The sequence below is a fragment of the Chaetura pelagica genome, unplaced genomic scaffold (genome assembly GCF_000747805.2).
Source record: "Chaetura pelagica isolate M959 unplaced genomic scaffold, ChaPel_1.0 scaffold385, whole genome shotgun sequence".
NCBI classification, from domain to species: domain Eukaryota; kingdom Metazoa; phylum Chordata; class Aves; order Apodiformes; family Apodidae; genus Chaetura; species Chaetura pelagica.
Window position 1 is genome coordinate 97,183 of NW_009953390.1, and position 12,759 is coordinate 109,941.

Genomic DNA, 12,759 nt, shown 5'->3' on the forward strand with positions numbered 1-12,759 from the left:
AAAAAAAAAAAAAAACAAACAAAAAACTTATGGCCTTTAGTAATAGCAAGAACAATAACAATAATGTTATTCCACAAGGTTTCTTTATATTTGGTGAACAATTTGTCATATCGCAAGTTAAAATGAAATTTTAAAATATTGCAAAAATACAAAACAAGAATACAAGAATACAAGAATGCAGAATTGTAAAGATATCAATGATTGCTGACAAAAGCCATTTGCTAGAAAAAGGGGGTTGCTTTTATTTTTATTTTTTAAAACAAGTCAATAGCATAATCACTGGGAGATCAGTTAAGATTCTGCATATTTGATTCTGAAAAGGCTAAATACACACTGGGACTTTCACCATCCACAACCCACCCTTCCCAGGCAGTGAAGGAGCAATGCTATGCCGTGAACCTTCAATCTTTCAATAGTAAAAAAGTCTATAGAGTTGGATATAAACACAGTCAGCTTGGCTGCTCAGGATTTGGGTAGAAATCCCAGGGTCCTTCCATCACAGTTCTTTTGTCAGACATGTGTTGTGATAAGTGTTACTACACAGTAGTAACTTTATAATTTTTTTTTATTGTTGTTGTAATTCTACTTGCAGCACAGTGGCTGCAGAGTGTGGTAGCTGCTGCACAAAAGGCAAATAGAGAAAATGGACAAATGGAGGGATGGAGAGTCTTGCTGGCTGTGTCCAAGGGTGCAGTGGCAGAGCCAAGGCACCTCGTCCTCCCCCAGAGCTATGTGCTGCAGTGGGGCTCCTGCAGTAACACCACCAACAGAAAAGTTGCTTGTGTATTTTCTGTTGTTTTATTTGCAGTAACACTGAAAATCAAGCAGTGCTTATTTCTTTAAAACAAAATCTCTGAAATAAAATGGTCCAGCTGTTTCAGGTCTTCAGGTCTGCTTCTATTCATTTTGAAAGCACTCAGTGATTTCTGCTCTTGCTTTTTACCCTTTTTCAACCATTCTACAGCTTCAGCCTTCATATTTTTCCCAGTTTCTAAGAAAACAAATTACCTCTCAGCCTTTCAAGTTACCTTCTCTTATTCATTCCCTAACAAAGGCTCTTGGACTTTGTTTCTGTGAGAGGTAGTCTCAATTCCCCACCACTTGCTCCTCTGCTTTATTTTAGGCATGTGAACAACCCATGTGCATTAGGGGAAAAAATGCACATCTTTAACTTTGAATTTACAAGTAGTCCTGCTGATGTCAACTGAGACTAACCAAAGGCTTAAGGTTTTGAAGGAACTGGGTCTTCCAAAAACATGGATAAGTTTTTTTTAAAAAATTAGCTCGTCACTGGTGTAAGTGAGTATATGTTTGGATACGCTGAGACCCCAGAAACTCTCACCTGAAGAAGAGAGATGTTGAAGGAGTCACATTTTGAAAATGATGAACTCAAGGAACTCAAGGTCAAGCTCCAGGATTAGGCCATAAACTCAGACTTGGGTGGCAGAGATGCCATTCCCAGAGATACCACTCAGCCATGTGTCAGAGCTGGGAAGCCCTGCCAGTGGTGTTGTTAACTAATTTGGCTTCTCTGTGTCTATACCTTTTTATACAATCTTTAATTAAATGAGCAGTTTATTTTCTTCCCCATGAGGGTACTGGTTTGCAGCATGCATGTAACACAACAGCCTTGCTGCTCTTCTCTGCTGCTTCCAGGGAGCTCGGTCAGAAGGTAGTTGGGGTGAGCTCCTTACTCTGGGGTCTTTCCCATTAGACTGTAGCCTAAGTGGCAGCATGCCATTGCTGCCTGGACTTCAAGACCAGCTGTGGACCACAGCTGATAAAAAAGAGCCTGAGAAGATTCTTCAGTGGAGGACTAGCCTCAAAGACTTCATGGCTGTGTTGCTTCTTCTTTTATTTAATTATGGAAGGAAAACTCCCCAAGTGGGTTGGGTTTTCTTTTGTTTTGCTTTGGGGTTTTTTGTTGCTATTGCTTGTTTGGGTTTTTTGTTTGTTTATTTGTTCACTTGGGGTTTGTTTAGTTGGTTGGTTTTAGTTTGTTTTTGTTTTTTTTTCTGGATCTCCCTGCTCAATCCTTGCTCCTGCATCCTTGTCAGCCCCAGGAAAAAAACCATGTCCAAATAGCCCTGGCCATGAGGGAAAGCTGTGGAATTTCTTCTTGGGAACTGGACAGGTATTTCCTGGGCATTCATAGCAACCACAGAAACCTCAGACTCTACAGACTTTGCAGAGAGTCTAATTGCTAAGACTCATGTCTCTGCTGGGCAGATGCAAAGCTTCCAACAGTTTGTGGCCCAGGAAAACAGGAAGGAGTTGCACTACAGCTCTGACATCACTTTGTCAAAGGTTAAGTATTTCCTTCTAAGCACGGGTTTGGAAAAAACCTCAAACAACTGAACAAAAAAACCCCAATAATAACAACAAGAAAACACAGCAGAATCCCTCAGTGAGGAAAATGTATCTCTTTCTTTAGCCTTATTTTCAAAAAGGGTTTAGCGGAATTCAAACCCTGCCTCAATTTTGAGCCTGATGCAGATACCCAGCACACACAGACACCAATGGCAAAGTTTTAAGTATCTGAAGCTGGTCTTGCAAAATCACACAGTGGAGTCAGAAAAGCCTGTTGTCTTGCATCTGTTATTTGGTTCAATGTGTCTGACATCTGGAGCATTAAACTACCATTCTGATTTTTTGTTAAATTTTTGTAAAATTAAATTTCTTGTGTGTTTTTTTGATTAAGATCTCTGAGGGAACATTTGTGGTCTTGGCAGCTTCTGCTATCTCAGCACTAATAATGCCCATATTTTGAGACAAAATGTACGTTGATCATGCCGTGGATTCCTGTTTCACCAGATGCATTGTTTCAGGTCTTTATGATTTCATACTGGATTTCATCTCTTCTGAAAAGAAAAGAGAGACATGCAAGAGAGGTTCAGGAAGATTTTTCCCATGAACACGTCTGTCTAAAATATGATTAAATGGGCCTGTGAGGGAGAAAATACAGTATTTTTATTTCAAAAACTAACAGCTACGTCAAAATTGATTTTTTACATGCCCAGTTTATTACATTTTTCTAAGGTTATTATTTTTGTGCTCATTACAGCAGCAAAGTAATTCAGGCTTAATTGCTTTCTCTCTTGGGAAGAGATTTGGAATAAGAGCCTTAAAAAATTTCCAAATTATCCTGAACTATTTTGCTGTTTTTTTTCTCTCTAGTCTAAAGGCTGCAGACATCAAAGATGGATGAAGATGCTGGGGTGAGCAGAAAACAACTGTAATGTTTCCTTTTTGCATTCAAAAAACTCAGATATTTGGAGTGCTATTGCAGAAATGAGGGAGGAAAATTATAATGTGTCTCTCTAATCACTAAGAACCAATGGAAATCTGTCTTGCAACTCTTCTCATATAGAAAACAACCAGTCTGTCAACAAGGTCCTACTTAATGAAATCCTAATTTTATGCTCCACATTGGCTTTTATATGAAAGTGTTGACTGACAAGCTTATTCAGTATTAGTTTAGGGATTTCCTGGAAAGAAATAACTTACCTGAATCACTTCTAAAAATTAACAAAATACAAGCCGACAACGTCCAGTGGCAAGACTGGGATAGCAGCATTGCTCTGGATCACACAGCTAGAGCAATCACGGTAAACCTCCCTGAACTCTCAGCATCAGCACGCTGAGCAAAGAAAGGGAGGCTGTAGAAGCAGAAAAATATAAATATTACAAGTAAAAAAAATAAATAAATCTACCTCTCCCCCTTCCTTTCCCTTCTTTTTCTTTCCTTTTCTCACATGTATTTTGGCATTTATCTACCATGACAAGCCTCATTTCTCCTTTTAAAAGAATGCATAAATGAGCTATGAATATTTGATCCTTTTTTAAACAAATATTTTGACCTGACAAGTCACAGCAGATAAGACTACCCAAGATGGTAGCCAGCTGCTCGGGCGGAGGGAGTGTAGGTAGAGCGGGGGCCGGTGTTAGAGGCATCCTTTCCCAGACACTGTGCTCAGGCTCCTGCCTTGGGCAGCACATCTGCCACAGAAACGGTCCTTTGCTGCTACAAACCTCCTGGTTTTGCACAAACTGCTTCAAATCTGTTGGTAATCCTGTGGATTGGTGCCAGAGGAAGAATTCTGCCAAGCCTGTGCTGCGCTTTGGCACGTGCATGAGCAGCCCCGCTGACTTTAGTGGCAATAGTCAGACACCTTAATAGTCAGACACTATTACAGTCAGACACCTCTGTGTGTCCTTCCAGGATCACAGCTTAAACAGCACAGAATTCTCTCTGTTAGGGTTTTTAAGAGGTTTTTTCTCTGTGTTACGGGGCAAATTAGTTAACTCTAGTCAATTCATATTAGCAGCTTTATGTGGAAGCTACCAGCCTCACACCACAGTGAAATTTCATAAATGTAATGAAGGACTTTTTTGGATACCCATTGATGGGTTTGTTCACACTGTGTTTCAGGCTTGACTTGCAAGGATCTTGTAATCTGCATAAATGTTTCACAAGCGTTGTACTGTGCTGAAAAATGCTCATTTGTACCTGTTTTGCAGAGAAGCTGGGAGTCTGTGAAAGTGGTATTTGAAACCCAGGAGCTCTAGATTCTTGCATGTGAAATCAGCTAAAGTGTTCTTTTTCTCTTTAAAACCTATCTTAATTATATTTTAATGGGATAACAAGGTGGCTTTGGGGGATTTTTTTTGTCAGTGGATTTCAGTTGCAAATTCTCTATTTTGCAGGAAAACTGTGGGTGAAAAAAAGAAAATAAAAATTTTCATTCACTATTTTACTTTTTCTACAGTTGTTAATATATGAAAAAAATAAATAATGAAAAGCAACAGGCAAATAATCTGAGTTTCTGCATCATTCACATTTTGTCCAAAGACAAATGGTCAGCTTCAGTCTACTTGGTGAGAAAAAACCTTAAAATGTTGCATTAGATGAAATTATTTTTTCAAAAGCTCAAGTAGACTTCTCTGCTTTGCTGAACATTTACACCATGGAGAGATAATGGAAGATTAATTTGAATCAATGCAAGGTGTCCTTGACTTCAGAAGAATTTCCATTTGGCCCAGGAGGAGAAAATTTACTGACTGTTGAATTCTTTTTACTGAGTTGACTCTTTTCTTGTGTATATTTTCTTTTTCTTTTTTTCTTTGGTTGTTTTTTAATTATAGCTTTAAAACAAGTAAAATTTGAACATTAGGTAAGGCTGAAAGTTACTGATAAGCACAGGAATAGGGAACAATTTAATCACTGCATTAAAAATCTTGTCTGGAACAGCTGTTGATTTCCTCCTAAGCCACCAGCAAAAGATTCATATCAATCCAGTTTCCAAATACTGTGACCACCTCTAAGACTTGCATCAGCAGGATGGCCCTGAGTGCTGGGAGGTGATGAGCAGTGCCCTTCTTGGATGTCACCTCACTGCTGCAGTGACGTACAGACATGTTTAGCTGAGGGAAGGCATGGGCAGTGAGGTTTATGGTCTCTTGTGTTGATAACTCATAACAGCAATGTCGGTATCTTACATGGTGCTTTTGCTTTAGATACGTACCCTCAGTGATTAGATGCTGGACAAAGCATAGTAAAGGGGCAAAGTCCCCCAAATATTGATGAAATTATTTCACTTCATATACAGATTTCGAAACATCAGGACTAGGACTCAGTTATTCTGCAGTGCAAAAAAAAAAAATAAAAATGCAGCCCATAAACAGTACAAATGTCACAGAGATATGCTTTCCCTCTCTGCATTGCTTGGGGGGCATTTGTGGAAGGATAGTGGCATCGGTGGGAGAATATGCTTTTTTGCACATATAGCATACATTCTTTTGTGTTAAGCTTCCACAGATGAAAGTGCTCATGGTAATGTGCCCTCATGACATTCTGTTTGAAAATACTACTCTTTCTTCAAAGAAGAGAAAGGGAGAAGCTGTAGCTTTAAATTGTATGACCATGGGAAAATCAGACATGGTAATAAAAGTGGATGTTTGAGTGTGTCAGATAAAATTTATTAGATAGGGTTCTCCAGCTCAGTGCATTCCTATGCAAAATTCTTGGTCAGCTGCCAGAAAGTGAACTCTCAGCATTAGCACAGTAGAAAATATTTATACTGGTATAAGGCTGCTGGCTGTGATATGTTTCTGCTCTTTTAAAATAGCTTGCCACAAATACAGAGACACCAACAGAGGTCAAATTGTAGGGACGTACACAATTTAATGAACCAGTTATATGCTTACCAGACAATAAGTAACACTATTGTGGAAAAATGAATTATTAACATGTGAAAATAATTTATCAGCTGCAAAAACACATACAGTAGGAATCAGGGCAAAGTTTCTAAATATGTTCAGTCAACCTAATTGCTTTCCCAGTGAAGTCAGCACAATAGATTTCTTCTGTTTTTTTCTCTTTTTTTTTTTTTCTTTGAGTGTTATCTCCAACACAACTAACTGTGTGAAGACATCCTTCAGCACACCTTAGCCTTTGCTTCACTTACTGCTGCTGGCTCACATTGCACTAAAATCGAGCCCATAAGAGGGACTGTTAAATAATTTCTAATTATATTCTATTATTTCACTTTGCGAAGATACAGACTTTATATCCCTGAGAAGTTCTGTTTCCGATGAGAAGGGTCACCTTGAAATCAATTTGTTTCATCTGAATTTTGGCTCAAATTCTGTACCTTTTCAAGAATTTTTAAATACTGTTCCATTTTGAGGGAGGCACCTTTTCCTCCCCACACAACTTAGGCCTGAAGAGCTGCCTTGTGCAACATTTCCCAACATGAGCTCGTCTCTCCTTCCTGTGGTTTAATTTTGCAGATAGCACTTGTTGATGATTCACAGCATTTGATTATTGCCAGTTTGTCATTTAATGAAAGAAGAAATATAGGATCAACAAAAAGCCTTGATTACCCTGCCATTTTCAAAGCAGAAGGTTGATTTTTTTTCAGTCCTGGTTTTCATGCTTCTTTTAGGTTACAGACATGCTCAACTCAAATATCTTCTTTTGTTTTATATTAAGCTGGACATGAAAAAAATTCACAGCATGAATCTCAGCTTTCATAGGGTATTTGTATCAGTCAGATTAACACCTGTTTGAATTTAGACTAATCAAAATTTCCCATTTGTTCAGATCCTGGAATTTAAGAAAATATCCAGAAAACTCTCATTTAAAAATAACAAAATAACATGCTCATTTCAAGTGTAGAAATATGCAGGCCAAACACAAACTAAAGGCTACATTCCACATCTGTTACTCAAATTTTAGAAGAAAGGTGTAAGTTTTTACTGAGGTTGAAAGGACCATCCAAACATAGAAACTGAAGGTATGCATAAATACAGAAACTGTGCTGAATGATAAATCTGCTACTCTCCTCATTTACTTTGCTAAGACAATATTAATACTTCCAATGAAAAAGGAAGATATAATACATCAAGTTCTTGAAAAATAATGTCCCTGTTGGGAATGGAACTCATATCTAACACTGCCAGACTTTGCTGGATTATAATGTGTTGAAAGATGTTTTCTTACTGCATTTTAGCAGCAGCACATAGTAGTTACTCGGATATACAGGGTTCCTTAAGCTTATTCAGAAGGAGTCTATCAGGAGCAAACATATATGTACGTTACCACATGAATGTAGCCAGTGCACAGAATACCTGGAAAAATGGAGAGTAAAATGTATTAACTTAAAACTCTCTCGTTCAAGTTTAAGTTAACATATCTTCCAGTTTATCAAGAAAACACCATTCATTTGGACCATTAACACAAATTCTCTCCTCTGTGATAACCTATGAAACGTATTCAAGCCATGACTCAAACACAACGAGCAAAAAATCAAGAAGAAACCACACTCCTATGCTGAGTACTGCCTTACTTGTCCCTCTTCTTTTTCATCTTCTGATTTGCAAGCTACACGTACCCTGTGTTATCCCCTCCCTAGAGAGTACATTATTCTCATCAGACAGCCACTTTAGAGATGGAAAACTCTAAACAATGTGCTCAGTATAGTCACAGGTGGGCATGGTGATCTGGAAGGCTTAGCTGGCTCTTTCTAGAATGAGTAAATCTATAAAGTGGTAAAATTCACTCTTATAGATAAATTTTGCTCCCAAAGAGAAGGCAAGAAGAATTCTGTGAATGATTCTGTAGAATCCCATGATCTCATTAAAACAGATTTTATCTGTAAAGGCACAAGGAATATGTATGCATTTCTATTTGCAATAAGCAAGATTTTTTATATCTTTAAAAAATGTACCCATTTTACATTTGTGGCAGAATGTCTAAATTGGGCCAGCAACCTGCTTCAGTTCAGTTTTTGGGATTCAGTGTAACTTCTTCTAGCTCTCCTGAGACACAGTGATGCATGAAGACCTAGTACAGATGGCAACCACACAGGACTTTGTGTCACAAAGGGATCCGCTTGAATTAGAGTAAATATCTACAATATAGTGAGTGGTACATTTCTGCTGCCCTGGATTAGAGAATTTCATGGCACATCTCCATAAATATGACTCTCTGTACTAGGAAATAGTTAATATTTTATTGCATTGGATAGCCTTGTGGGATTGCTTTAGTGATTCATTATATAAATCAAAGTAAATTCTACAATATTGTGCAGTTTGGCTCATCCAATTGGAAAAACACTAATGATCACAAAAGCATGTGTTCTTACTCAGATGTATTTTACGACATGGCTGTAAAATGTACCTACCACAGTTTTTCATTGTTTCACAGACAATAAGTGTAGTCATTTTCAGGTTTCTATTATTCAACAGCTGAAGACATGAATGTCCCCTTAGTCATTGACATGAGACACAACTACATTCATATCTACCAAAGAAGCATGATTAATTACCATGTTTCATCAATGAAGTTTATTCCTTAAACCTATAGAAATAATAGAATTTTATTTGAGACATGACTCTGAAGACTATGTCAGTTTTCAACCATAAACAACGTCTGAGAATTTATAACTTGGCAGAAAAGATTTTTTGAACTAAATCTCAACATATAGGCTAGTAGTCCAGAAATAATTTATTTTCTAACAGCCTTATTCAGACAAGGTAGTGCTTGAACTTTACAAGAAGTTCCATTCATTTAAATGGGCATAACCAAGAAAGAGATTGTGGATGATTTAAGAAGTTGATTTCAACAACTTAAATGTATTTTTCTTAGAAAACAAGCCGCCAGTAAAAAAAGCCATGTTTTTCTTTTAACAGACATTTTTAAAGGAAACTTGCTGCAGAAAGAGCAAAGGGTGAAATTTCAGTCCTACTGAAATCCAAATGAGTTTTCACATTGAATCCCATTTGCTTATATTGATATTTGAAACTATGTAGCTAACTTTTGGTAGTCACTTTGTATTACTGAGCTGTATTTTCTTATGAATTTATTGTAATCACATTTGAGTAGGATGCCAGGAATAATGAAAAAGGTTCATTTCTATTATGCCTTAGAGAATAGAGGTTTTATAGAACCCAGTGGAATAACAGGCAGGCTGTTTCTCACAGGAAGGACTATTTGCAGGAAGGGAGAGAAAGATTTGATGACTTGTCTTAAATTTCCAGGTCTTTGAGTGCCAATAAATCCATAACAAAAATCCTGAATTCTCATAGTCAACAGCTATCATTTGGTCAAGAGAACTGTCCATCTTTCATTAGAGGAAAAAAACACAGACTTCTCTGGACACCATCTGCTTCTTGTTTTTTGGAACTTCCTTGTATTTCTTCTGTCTGTGGACATTTCCAAACCACATTTTCTCAATCAATTCCCCTGAATATGCATTGAACTCACGTTAAATTTTGAGCTGCCACTTGGCATCCCAATTGAACAGTAAGCCTTGAAATATGCTTTGAATGTTGCTACAGCTCCCCAGTTGTCTAACTGATGCTCCAGTCTCTGTAGTGAAAATTAATCACTGTGTTAAATATTTTTAATGAGAGGAGCTGTTCAAAAACACTCACTGCAGTTATAATATTGAGTGATATATATCTGAAAAGATCTGAATTGCCAGTTTCTGGGTGCCAGTCCAGTGCCACTCCATCATCTAGAGTGTGCCTGAACAACATACCAGATAAGGAATGAAAGAATATTGTGAATTAGAGATTATAGCAACTAGAGATGTGTCTTGTTGGCAGGTAGTCTTCCATGTTCAAGTATGGAAGTTTGTACCAGATACAAAAGTGAACTAGAGTACAAAATTCTATGGATAATAATGAAAAGAAACAGTCTTTTCTGGAAAAGAGGAGGTTTTGCAATCTGTTAAGAACAAAGGTCAGCTAGACTGTTTCTCAGCCAGCATCAACCAGCCAGGTCATACATAAGCTCTCATCTCACCCTGCAGTAGGGACCAGTTCATGGCTCTCTGAGCCATTTGTGTTGATCTGCTCATATCTACTCTGCCCAGGGCCAGCATCCCCAGAAGCAGCCATCCGACAGCCTGCCCATCCATGGATTCATGCACTGCATGTGTGGATGCACTGCTGTTGGCACGTCTTCCCATACCTGCCCAGTGTCTCCAATCTTTTCCCCATGATTTGTTGTCCAAATAATGTGTATTTTTCCAGTTCTTGCTATTGTAAAGCAATGCAGAGTTGTCATATACATCTAAGAACTATTCTGCTGTGCCATAAGAAAAACAACACAGTCTAGGAGACTTGGCCAAAACTGCAATGCCCCATTTTTTTCTTTCAGTTCTTGTTTCCCACTTGTCTGGGATCTGACGGGGTCACCTCAGTGCTTTTTAAAAACATTGTTTTCTGTATCCTTGTCTCAGTTTTTATGGTTCAAACCTTGCTTTTCTCATGCACAACTACTAGCACAAAAAGTAACACCCACACTGCTGCCAGAATAATTATCTAGTTCGAGTGTTGATCATGTAGTTTGATCCATATGAGTGGTAAGACTTCTCTGTGCTGAGCCATTTGCAGAGAGGGAAGCTTAGAGGCCTGCCATGGCTTTGGTTAACAGTTTGCTGTAAAATTAGTGCTCTGTGTTGTTTTGTTTTTTAGTTTGCTTGTTTTTAATTAGGTGATAAATAGTAAATGCACAAACTAGAATATACACACTGATTGTGATCATATGGCTTTCCATGTTGGGAGACTGCAAAATCTAAGGCTTTCCACAATGGAAACAATGCGTAAGTCTGCAGTGCCCGTGTCTCTCATGGTTAATGATGAATTAACTCCAGAACCCCAAAGTGGTTTGGAACACATTTAGTTTTCCACTATAATGTTTCATGAAGTGTGAGTGTTGTGATTTTTTTTTATTTTTTTTTTTGCAGATGTTGCTGGCAGTGCTACACCACGTTTTCTTAGTGATATGGTAGATGTGATGGAAAAGGAGCGTGGAACTGAGGTGGGTCAGTGTTCTTCCTGACACTGCAAGAAGTTTACAAGGCAAATATTACAGACCCAATTTGAATGGTTACAGAACCAGTACTTTAACATACCTCTTGGGACCTTTGCTCCAATAATTCTTTTAAAACCTGTGGCTCTGAGGACAACACACATGAATAGCAAGTGATGAAGTGTAGTGTAGATTATTGTTACTTCAGCCGGCATTGCCAATTTTTTTTATCCTATCTTTATCACATATATGTGGCATATGTTTACTTCCTGTTACTTAGTATGGGCTACAGCTCAGTAACCCCTCTGGCTCACTCTGCTGTGCACCAGAGTGGGAGGCAGCAAGCATCACTGACAGCTTCTTAGCACTGTAGTTGCAGCTATGACTCTGGCTATGCCAAAGAAAAGATGTCAAGAAAGCAAGGCAAGAAAAAACAGCTGATTCCTAGCAGCTGACCTTGAATTCTGAGAAGGCATCCATGTGGCAATTTTAGAGATGGGATTTAGCTTTAGTTTGAAACACTTATATTTTGGTGTCTATACATGAGCTAAATGTCTGAGTTCCCACTACAAGCTGTGGACATCCAGTCAGAACAGCCTGGAGTCCATCCAGCATCTAGGAGCAGGACCCAGTTGCCTTGTTGTTAGCATCTATTACAAACCCAGGCACGCTCACTGATCTTGTTTGGCTTCCAGTTTCTGCTCTTGAAGGGATGAGTCTTCCACTGGTCCTAGATCTGTATTTGTCACCTTTGAGGAGGCCTAACACTTACAATCACAGAATCATTTAGGTTGGAGAAGACCTCCAAGATCATTAAGTCTAACCTTTATTCCCAATCACCACATCTCTATGACTTTTAAACACTTCCAGGGATGGCGACTAAGCCGCCTCTCTGGGCAGCCTGTCCAATGCCTGACAAGCCTTTTAGAGAATTTTTTTTTCCCAATGTCCAGCCTAAACCTCCTCGGGTGTAGCTTTAGGCCATTCCCTCTTGTCCTATTACTATTTCCTTGTGAGAAGAGACCAGCACCTACCTCTCTACAATGTCCTTTCAGGTAGTTGTAGAGAGCAATGAGGTCTTCCCTCAGCCTCCTTTTCTTTAGACTAAACAGCCCCAGTTCCCTCAGCCACCCTTCATAAGAATTATTCTCAAGGCATTTCACCAGCCTCGTTGCTCTTTGCACCTGCTTCGGCACCTCAATGTCTTTCTTGTATCGAGGTGCCCAAAACTGAGCACAGGTTTCAGGGTGGGGCCTCACCAGTGTAGAGTACAGGGGGGAAGATCACTTCTCTAGACCTGCTGGCCGCACTATTTCTAATTCAAGCCAAGATGCCATTGGCCTTCTTGGCCACCTGGGGACACTGCTGGCTCATGTTCAGCTGCTTGTTGGTCATCAACACCCCGAGGTTCCTTTCTATTGACAGCTTTCCAGCCA